The sequence below is a fragment of the Aedes albopictus genome, chromosome 3 (assembly GCF_035046485.1).
Source record: "Aedes albopictus strain Foshan chromosome 3, AalbF5, whole genome shotgun sequence".
NCBI classification, from domain to species: domain Eukaryota; kingdom Metazoa; phylum Arthropoda; class Insecta; order Diptera; family Culicidae; genus Aedes; species Aedes albopictus.
Window position 1 is genome coordinate 338,851,035 of NC_085138.1, and position 10,582 is coordinate 338,861,616.

Genomic DNA, 10,582 nt, shown 5'->3' on the forward strand with positions numbered 1-10,582 from the left:
TTTCATAGCAAGCGAAAAGCAAAACAAAATGTTTGACAACCATAACTACAAATTGACCCAAAAGCAAGTCTTTGTCGATAACTACAAGATTAAGTCAAAAGTACTTTGTAGTCAGTTCGATTTTGTACCCAAAAAGCAAGTGTTGCCACAGTACTCGATTTTAAGTACTTTTTATCTGAGTTTTGAGTAATTTCATTTCCCCGTGTACGGTAATCATTCAACTCATTCATACATTTCCAACTTGTACGCATACAATGAAGGACCGATTCAAAACACACTCATACAAACGAACCCCGTCATCGCATTCGGATTCGATTCGATCATCATCATCAGGGGGAACTGAAAATATTAGATACCCTCAATGACTGAGACTGACACGGCAAGAGTTGAGGAGGTGTGTGCCTTTGTGGACAGAAGAAGATGCCAACATTTTTCATCATTTGGAATTTAACGAAATCTTATCAAAGTAATAAAGCTGGAACATTTACTCACCGAAACTGCATACAACGCGGAGAAGACGTCTTCCGCGAACACCGCAGCGAATCCGACCTGGCGAGAATAGTCCCGTTTCTTTTCGGAGGAACCACCTCTTGCTCCACCCACACCTGCAATGGTCGCTTGACCAACCGAGTAGATTCCTCTCACCCACTGTCACTGTCTTTGTTCACTTCTTGATTAGCTGCTCTCCTCCCAAAGAAAGCAACAGACACTTCCAGAAGAAAGACGATAAATCCAAAATTTTGTGTTATCCAATCGATTTCCTTGCGCTCAAGGGAAATTTGACATCCACGATTCAGAACTTACACCCAGGTAGTAATCCAATCTTCTCCAATCACCCCGCGACGGATTTTCTGCACTCGAGAATCCGAGAAGATGGAATGCACCACACACCTCCACCTCTTCTTCATCCACTATCACACACACACGGTGATGACCCAACGGGAACCAGATTCGGATTCCTCCTCCTACCTTCGCACACCACACAAAACACCAGCGCAGCAGGGAAAAAATCCGTCCCGCAGTTCCGTCCGGATCGGAAAACACACAACTTTTCCGCACTAAAAACTCGCGCACGCACGCACCACAACAATGTCCGGATGCTGCTGGGCAGTCCAAGAAGATTCAGCGGATCTTTGCCAGCTCTTCCGATTAGTGGCGCTGATGACAAATTATTTTTTTTTTCTTCAATGACCTAAACTCGACAACGCGAAGAAAAATCGCAACACGACGACGTCGAATCGGAACGGTGATCTTTTCTCGACTCAGCTCCAAATGCGACTTGCAGTGGACGGACGCACGCACGATGACTCGCGGAGCGAAGGTTTCTCTCCCGAATCGGTTCCACTCTCTCGTCGACTGACGGCGACGAAACTTCAAAAGTGACATCTTGGACAGTGATGCCGTCTTTGTCATTGTCAGTTTCTATAATAAGCAACATTTGGAGCAACATTTGAAAAGGGCATACAAGCATTGGTAAACAATGACTTCACACGTCGCTCCTGAGCCCCCCTCAGCTTATTCACAGAAACTAAGACCGTTATCAGATAGAGCAAACATCGATCTTTCGGATAACGGTGTTCATTTGCGTGGGCGGGCTGCTGTTATGCCCTACGGAGCGTTTTAGAAAAAAGACACAAGACCTCTTGGGCCCTTTTCAAATGTTGCTCCAATTATTTATTGTATAAAATAAAGTAAATAAACTTGAAGTTTGAAGGATTTTTACACTCGCATCATTTACTAATCGAATAGTTGATTACAAACATCGATTTTATAGGGAAAAAAATAGATCAATGTTCTTTATCTGTTTGCGAGCTGGGTATAGTCTATTTTACGAGCCGATTTTATGAATGAATTTTGACAGGAGGTAGTGTCCAATAACCCGTGAAAACCAATATCATCATCAACATTGTTGTCACTTCGTAAAATGGCTCATTTTTTTATGTTTTAGTGTCCAAAAGTGTCTACATTTTTGGCAACCCTGCAATCCAAACGTTTTGTGATTTTGGTTTGGTGCGGTTGGCAGCATTCGAGGGCCGTTCACAAACTGCGACAGATTTGGCACAGTCCATTCGCTTTATGACGGCATAACGGTTTCTCGCCCCCGCACCGCACCCGCATAGAAAATTTAATCAAAATTTGATCTTTTTAATGAAGAATTTAATTGATTGAATTTAAGGGCGAAAGTAACATGAACGATTTCTCTTCATCGGCTCTCTCTTCTGCAAATTAAACTGACAAGAGCCAAATTAAATCGCACTTTTTAGCACTTAAGCCTTCAGTACACGCTTTGCCAAGTGTGCAAATTTTTCCGCACGCATAACCCAGTATATCCATCGATATACACTCCCCTTCATAAGTTTGGGGTCACCCCCTCAAAAACATGTCATTTTTTAGGCCCATATCTCCGCCAATTTGCGTCCGATTTCAAAACCCTAGGTTTCATTCAAAAGATAATAAGTCAAAGAAACTTTGAACATGATTTAAAAGAAACTTTTTCAAAAAATTTTGTATGTAAACTTAACCCAAAGTTGCCAAATTTTCTAAAAAAAATGAATATAAACTTACGGCAGTGTCGCTGGAAGTTGGGTCGACCAAATTTTAAGATGAGAGCGGTAATATGACCTATGAAATTTTCTATTAGCTTTCAACTGCTTTTTACAGAACTTAGCTAAAAAATCTAGAAAAAAAGTTATTAAGTAAATCCCAACTAACAATTACTCTTTTTACAAGCACCTTTACGACGAATTAATTCAGCATGGTGCTGAATAACATTTGGATAATTTTCAGGTACAACCTTTGTTCGGGTTTTGTTCACACAAATTTGGAGAAACAATAAAGCATAGTGTTGTGTACCAACTGAACTGTTTGTTGTTTAAAACATTTTACAAACTGATAGTAAAGCTACTGCAAAAATGATTTAAAAAAATAAAATGCAAAATTTTTCAATTTCTACGAGAGTTTATGATTGACACTTTATGCTGTGAACAACTATTGTGAAATAATAACTACAAATACATTTACCTAAATCAAGATTCGAACTCGAGACCCATCGATTGCCAGCCGCTTGCCTTCCTATCTGCGCCATCCTAGAGATGATGAATTAACGCGCTCAAATCAAAACACAAACATCCCGTGGTTGTATAATGATTACACTTTGACTCCTATTCAGCAGTGGTGAATAATGTTCTGTTTATGGTTAACAACTGAAGAACACGTTAATTCAGCTGCTGTTCAGTAAAAAACACGTGTTTTTCATCCTGTACACTGAGTCGAAGTATGATTAAACGAAAGCGCTTATTTGACTTGTGAAAAACACATTGTACAGATACATGTTCTAATTTTTGCATGTACTTGACAAGAAGCAGAAAAAGGTCTTGTTAAACTATTTTGTAAAGAAATAACTGCAAGTCGAATAAAACTATTATTAAACGCTTGAAAAGTGTTTAAATTTATAATTGTTTATACCGATACGAAAGGTTGAACATTGGCTACTTTTTCAATTGAAAAAACATTTGTACAGTAATGTGTACAGCATAATTTTAGTTCAGCTATCATTACTATTAAAAAGCAACAATTCAGCATGCATGCTGAAAAAATAATTAAAATTGAACTATAAATGACGAAGATATCACCAAATCACTTTTCCATGTTTTACGATAGTGACCCCAAACTTTTGGCCGATACAGCATTTTGAGGGGTGACCCCAAACTTTTGGTCGATAACATCAAGGATTAATTTACTTAATAACTTTTTTTCTAGATTTTTTAGCTAAGTTCTGTAAAAAGCAGTTGAAAGCTAATAGAAAATGGGTCATATTACCACTCTCATCTTAAAATTTGGTCGACCCAACTTCCAGTGACACTGCCGTAAGTTTCGAGGTAAGTTTATATTCATTTTTTAGAAAATTTGGCAACTTTGGGTTAAGTTTACATACAACATTTTTTGAAAAAGTTTCTTTTAAATCATGTTCAAAGTTTCTTTGACTTATTATCTTTTGAATGAAACCTAGGGTTTTGAAATCGGACACAAATTGGTGGGGATATGGGCCTAAAAAAATGACATGTTTTTGAGGGGGTGACCCCAAACTTTTGAACGGGAGTGTAATACCACGTACAGACATGTGATACGAGTGTGATTCCTGTACAACGGTACGCAGTGTCAAGAAAATTCTAACAAGACTTGCTTTAGCGGAGAGAATTATCATTGTGGCACTCATTTCAAGCGCAATCGTACTGTGGTTCCTGTATCGCATGTGTGTCATAAGTATAAGGAGAAACTCGAGTGCCAGTTTGTCGGCGTTAAGTAGGAGAGGACCATGTGTCATCTTCCTAATTTCGAGAAAAACGGCTTTAAAGTTTGCCATTGGGTTTTTAAATTTTGAAAAACATATTGATTTTTCATTTTTATACGAAAGAACACCTTTTTCTGAGCCACTATGATTTTTTCAGATTTTTAGAACCTTATTCTGGAACCAAAAATCAATTTCAAAGAAATTTTTTGAAATCACCTTTTGACAGCTAAGCAACTGTTTGACAGCTCCGCCCAGTACAAACTGCGACGAGGGGTGATTCGACAAATCGCTCCCATACAAGCTTCAAAGTGATTTTTAAATTGGTTCCCGCGGGCTCCAAAATTCATGAAATTTTTTATTTCGGCTCATTTTGACATGCAGATTAAGAATATCGAAGTATCTCATCACCGTTAAAGAAGCCTATTCTGTAAATTTTGAATTTTTCAACAAAAATTCTTGATTTTTTCCCATGATTATTAATAACTATTCACCAAAGCATCGATTTGTGTTGATCGCAAAAAAAAACGTAAAATAAAGCTTGAAACTGAGAAATGGCCAAGTAATTGATTGTACTTGATCCAAGATTTTTGGAAAACCTACAATCAATTACAATTTATACTTAAGTTTTTACATATTTGATGAAAAAATAATGCACATGCAGGACAACAGTCAACAGAATTGTTGTATGATATGAGCAGAAAGTTTGAAATTTGATATTTCTGTTTTTACACTGAGGATTACCATTTTCAATTTTTATGTTAAGTCAGAGTGGACCAAACAGTTCAAAATCACATGAATGGTAGTCAATAGGCTCCTAAAGTCCTATCGGGATTCTTGTTTTAAACCACAATATATGGTTCAAGAGTACATATTTACTCATTTTTTGACGTTTTTATAAACCGTAGTTGAAAATATATAATTTTTATTTTTTTAGCCTTTTGTCTCGTCCCTAGCTTACAACACATACTTTGAGTGATTTTTTTTTCGTCGTGTATGTCAGATAGGAACATTTTTGAAATCCCAGTGCGAAAAATGTCGAGCTCAGTCACACAAGGTTGTCCTCAAATGTCAAAGTAGAACTATTTACCATTTTACTCATTTCGAATTTTCTCATTATTCCTTTGTTTTTCAAGTTCGAGTAAAGTACAATTCCGATTAGAATACCATGCTTGATCGTATTATTCAATATAAGCGAGATTTCGTCTTTAATTTTAGGACCCTATTGGCTGTCTTTAACGGTGTTGAGATAATTCGATATTATTCTAAATCTGTATGTCAAACTGAGCCGAAAACAAAATTTTCATGAATGTTGGTGCCCGCAGGAACATATTTAAAAAAAATATTTGAAGTTGTATGGATCTGACGGATGCGAGGCATTGCAGTTGAAGCGTTTGCACCAAGCGAACGTCTACTGTACATGCACGCAGAAAAATGAGGCTTGTTTAAAACAATAAAAGGCATGGTTGATTTTCAAACTGATCATTTACTTATTCCAAAGTTATATTTCTTTGTTCTTAAACTTAGAGTTTATCGATCAAAACAACCAATTCCCATCATTCCATATAACGTTAAAATCTGCATTTGTTTCAACAAAATGGGGACTTGGCCCGGAAGCACTCACACATCTTCAAAATTCTTACCCAAACATCGCCACAACGAAGAAAGTGTAACAAATCCATCACTCCAACTTCCAAGTGCAGTTTTGGCCGTGATGGATAACGCGCAGGTACTCAAGACTGCATCAAAAAAAAAGTTGGTCAGTTTCGATTTTTTGCCTTTTTTTATTCGTTCTCGTTTCCATCCCGAATAAAACGGTATCATACATAAGCCATACGAGATATCATTTTCATATCATTCGTGTTATCATAAACTGGATTATAAATCGATGATACAATCAATCATATCGATGCTACCTGTTATCATTTATGGAGTTTTAATGATAGACCGAATGGGTTGTTAAGTATCGTTACCATTCAAAAATGCCAATTTTCTCGAACAAAATTTTAGCCATATTATTCATATTATAATCGCTTTATCGTATTTTTTATGATACAGTGAATAATTAAAACAAGACGGAAATATTTCATGAAATGTTTTTTCATCGACTCGAAAAAATACACCCCTGCGAGCATTCGCTGGGCACTGTCAAGTTTTTGTATCATTATATGAATCGTTGTTTACATTGTGGTGATTTTTTTAACAGTTTGCCGGATCTGAGGCAGGATCGGGAATCGAACCGTGTTATTGATACGCTTGCTCCTTCTCGCGCGGTGTCTCCGTACTGGACCAAATTGAATCGTCGGTCGCGAGTGATTAAAAGTGGTAATGGTTCTAAAAGTGGAAACCCTGTCGAATTCGAGGAACATCTTCCTTGACCACTGGTATTGACCGCATCGGAAGGTAAGTTTTCAAGTGACCTGCAGTGATTAGCTGGATGCAACTGCTCGCTGGAAACGTTAAGGCAGCAGTGCAGCAGTCACCAACCGTCGTAACAAGAGCCGGAAGAAGGTCTACACTATACAGTTGAGTTTTTTGTGCTTATAAATGCCGGATTTCGTTCTCCTATGTCTCGCCCAAAACTTCAAAATACTTTGCAAGTGGCATTTAATTCGAAAGTAACTGGATCATGCAACCGCAGGGGCTTTTGTTTTGAGGTTCCGCTCGTGGTCGGTGGTGGTAGATGCAAAGTGGTAAACCCATTTTTTGTGCCAAAAATGCCAAACAACGGCATTGAAAATCAGACAACAATGCAGACTAACGTGATGGCCACTTATTTTAACCGTTAAATACTAAATATAGTGAAAAAAAAAGTTAAAAACATTATTTTTGTCGCTGCAATTTTGGTAAATCCTATTATTAAATATTATTCAAATATTATTAAACGTATCATTATTATATGTTCAATGATACTTGAACGATTCTGAATTGTTGAAATTTTTCAACCCGTATCATATTATCATAAAACGATTACTCCTTGTATAGTTATTATTGCACCAATGGAAATCGTATAATATGAACGATGCCATGAATAGTATTTTTCTATGCGGGATCTGCTTGTCGAGTGTCTAAAAATAGATTTCCGAGCTGCCGCAGGAGCTGCCGTCACCAACACAATCACTTCCCGGCTTTGTTAGTGGCAAAAGTGCAGTTGTTCAAAACAATCTGTTATTTTATGTTGAAATTACCAAATCTCTGTTTGTTCTAACAAACTGTCAAAAATTTCGGCAAATGAAAATATTTGTATTATCAAACAATGGAACACTTCAGTTTAAACTAGAAATCAGTTTGTCGCTATAACAAACTGAAAAATCGGTTGATTTGAACTAGAATTTAATTGTGTTTACAAAATATTTTTCTGCGTGTGGTAGGTGCGATTGATCCTGAACTAAATCGTGGGTTGCTGTGACAGCCCATTACCATGGTGCACCTAAATGACTTCGAATTGGCTGATGACGTTGCTTCCTAGCTCAACGGCGCTCTGATATGCAGAGCAAGTTCTATGTTCTTACCAAACGCTCCTTGGCGGCAGGTCTTATCAACAAGACCTAGAGACTGCATATAGAGACATGCCTGGAGACATGCAAAGACTAGAGTGGCTTTAACTTAGAGTGGCGTCAATGTCAAAATTGGAACAGCGGTCATCTGTCAAATCCATACAAATTCCTGTTCCAAACGAGCAGGAGACCTGTCAAAATGGGAACATGACGCCACTCTCCCTTCCAGTCACTCTAGCAAAGACGACTTCTTTTGATTGTTGTTCTTCTTCTTCGCCAGACTTTGTTTTCATAATTTGCTGGCGTGCTAGGTAGCCGATTTGACAGTTCGATACAGTACGACTGCAGCGATCGACACGCTCGGTCGTGTTCGCGGCGTGCTCACCAGAAAGTAAACTCTAATTGAGTATAAACCAAAAATTAACTGGCAATATAGCGCTAGTTCGCTGCGCCATTTTTTGCTTTTTGTTAATACAAAGAGCACCTAGAAGCAAGAAGAAGAAGAAGAAGACAGTTCGATAGGTAGATTTGGTTTCATTCTTTGCGGGACTGTGTTATAAACAGACTGTAACAAGACACTATCGTTGGATGTAAACACGGTCAACCGTTCCAGCTTCCTGCTTCACGGTAGCTGGGTAGAGGTTCATTCAAATATTACGTAACGTGGGGGGGAGGGGGTCGCGTATATGACATCCCTATTCCTACCCAACAGGATTGTTTGCAGCCAACATCAATTGAGTTTTTAAATTTAGAATAATGTATATAGATTTTTTGATTCTATACACTCAGACAAATAACCTTAAGATTTCCATAAGGCCCAACTTATGAAACGGCCTTTAAAAATTTCATAATGATTCGAATGAATTTCATAAGGTCACTCTATGACGTAAAATCGTCTCACAGCTTGGCTTTTATTCATGTTTAGCAACATGGAATTCTCAAGCGTCGGTAGCCGTGTGGATAAAACACGGGCTCGGTGATCCCGACGTTCATGGATCGAATCCAGTCTGCATCATTTTAAGATTTTTTTGTTCTTTTCATAAGTTTATCTTATGAAATTTGTCATAGCAAGCACGATCAATTTTCATAAGGTATTCTTATGTCATCCATAAGAATTAGTTATAGCAAATTTTCATAAGGTATTTCGATGAATTTCGCTAGTTTTTTTCGCTGAGTGTACGAAAGAGCACCTTTTTCTGAGCCACTGTGATTTTTTCCAGATTTTTAGAACTTTATTTTGATACCTAAATCAATAGGAAACAATCAGTGAAGTACTAGATTGAAAGTAGTGAGCTGGATTTTTGTATGGTGAGATGATCAATTCTCCGTTTCTGCAATGAAATGGTGCAAACAGCTTGGGTTATATGATTTCTTGCCTAATTTGATGCTGTTTGAGCAAAAGTTTGGGTAACTGTGTTGTTGTATTATTTATTTCTTGCAACTTCAACAACACAGTTACCCAAAGTTTTGCTCAAACAGCATCTAATTAGGCAAGAAATGATATAACCCACGCTGTTTGCAGCATTTCTTTGCAGAAACGGAGAATTGATCATCTCACCATACAAAAATCCAGCTCACTACTTTCAATCTAGTACTTCACTGATTGCTTCCTATTGCAAATATAGTTTTTGAAATCACCTTTTGACAGCTGGACAACTGCTTGACAACTTCGCCCAGTACGAAATGCGATTCGACAAATCGCTTCCATACAATCTTCAAATTGATTTTTGAATAGGCTCCCGGGCACCAAAATTCACGAAAATTCGGATTTAGGCTCAGTTTGGCATGCAGATTCAGAATTTGAAATTATCTCAAAACCGCTAAAGAAGCCAATTAAGTACCCCCATTGACAATGCATTTGGGTTACCTAAACATTGCTACAGGATGCGGGAATCGAAATCGTGTCTTCATCGCACCCTGGTGGAGCGTGGAGGGGGTCTATCGCTGTGATACGCGTCATATAAAATTTCAAAATCTTCCATACAAAAGTTGTTACGTTGGGGAGAGAGGAAAATTTTAATATTATGCGTTACGTAATATTTGAATGAACCCTAGGCAGCCCGGATAAAAACTAACCATAGGGTGTTTGGTGAAAACCATTCCTGCACCATACAGTGTACCAGCTACAATAAAGTGTATTGTAATGAAATGGTTCGCTATACTATACATTTACATTGGATTTTTATGTAACAATGTATCATACTGTTTCTCTTACGTTTGGACCATTCACTTTTCCGAAACATTATTTTTCCGTGAATTTTTAATTATTTATTCAGTTTAAGATTTTGTTGAAGGTTGTGACTTTTTTGATGCAAAGGAAAGGGAAGAGAAAAAAGTGAATAAGTTGAAACATTAATTTAAAATCAATAACATGTTTAAATCAGTGGTAAACCAAATGTCCTAAGAACTGCAGGTCCAAGCAGGGGTCCAAGAGATATGGCGGGCTAGGTGTGTAGAGTGCGATGAGAGAAATACGAATGTAGGCCAACCCGGAAAAATGCAGGTCAGATTAACGTAAATCAGTGGATGAGTTCAACACTATTCTTTCGGTATTTGCATTTAAGGGAGTTTTCTCCTCTTCTCTCATGTGAATTTGCCTTCGACCACAATCGAATCAAATTTGATTGACAAACGTTATCTTTGACGTAGAGCCATCTTTAACATATGGACTGGACTGAACACTGAAATGATTTCTAATATAGGTTCGTCTGCGGGTTAGCTTTTTAACATGACTTATATTTGAATCGAACTTGACAGTTTTCTAATGAGTTGTTATGTATTTCAAACTTTAGTCAAA

The 10,582-nt window shown here is 37.6% G+C and overlaps 1 protein-coding gene across 1 annotated transcript in view; it reads right to left on the minus strand.

The window, feature by feature from the left end:
- The window catches only part of LOC109424724 (patronin), a gene marked incomplete in the record, with an annotated part of 310,451 nt that extends 309,157 nt beyond the window's left edge, over positions 1 to 1,294 (minus strand). The window contains 1 exon segment of the mRNA XM_062843097.1: positions 805 to 1,294.
- Between the last annotated feature and the right edge of the window lie 9,288 nt (positions 1,295 to 10,582).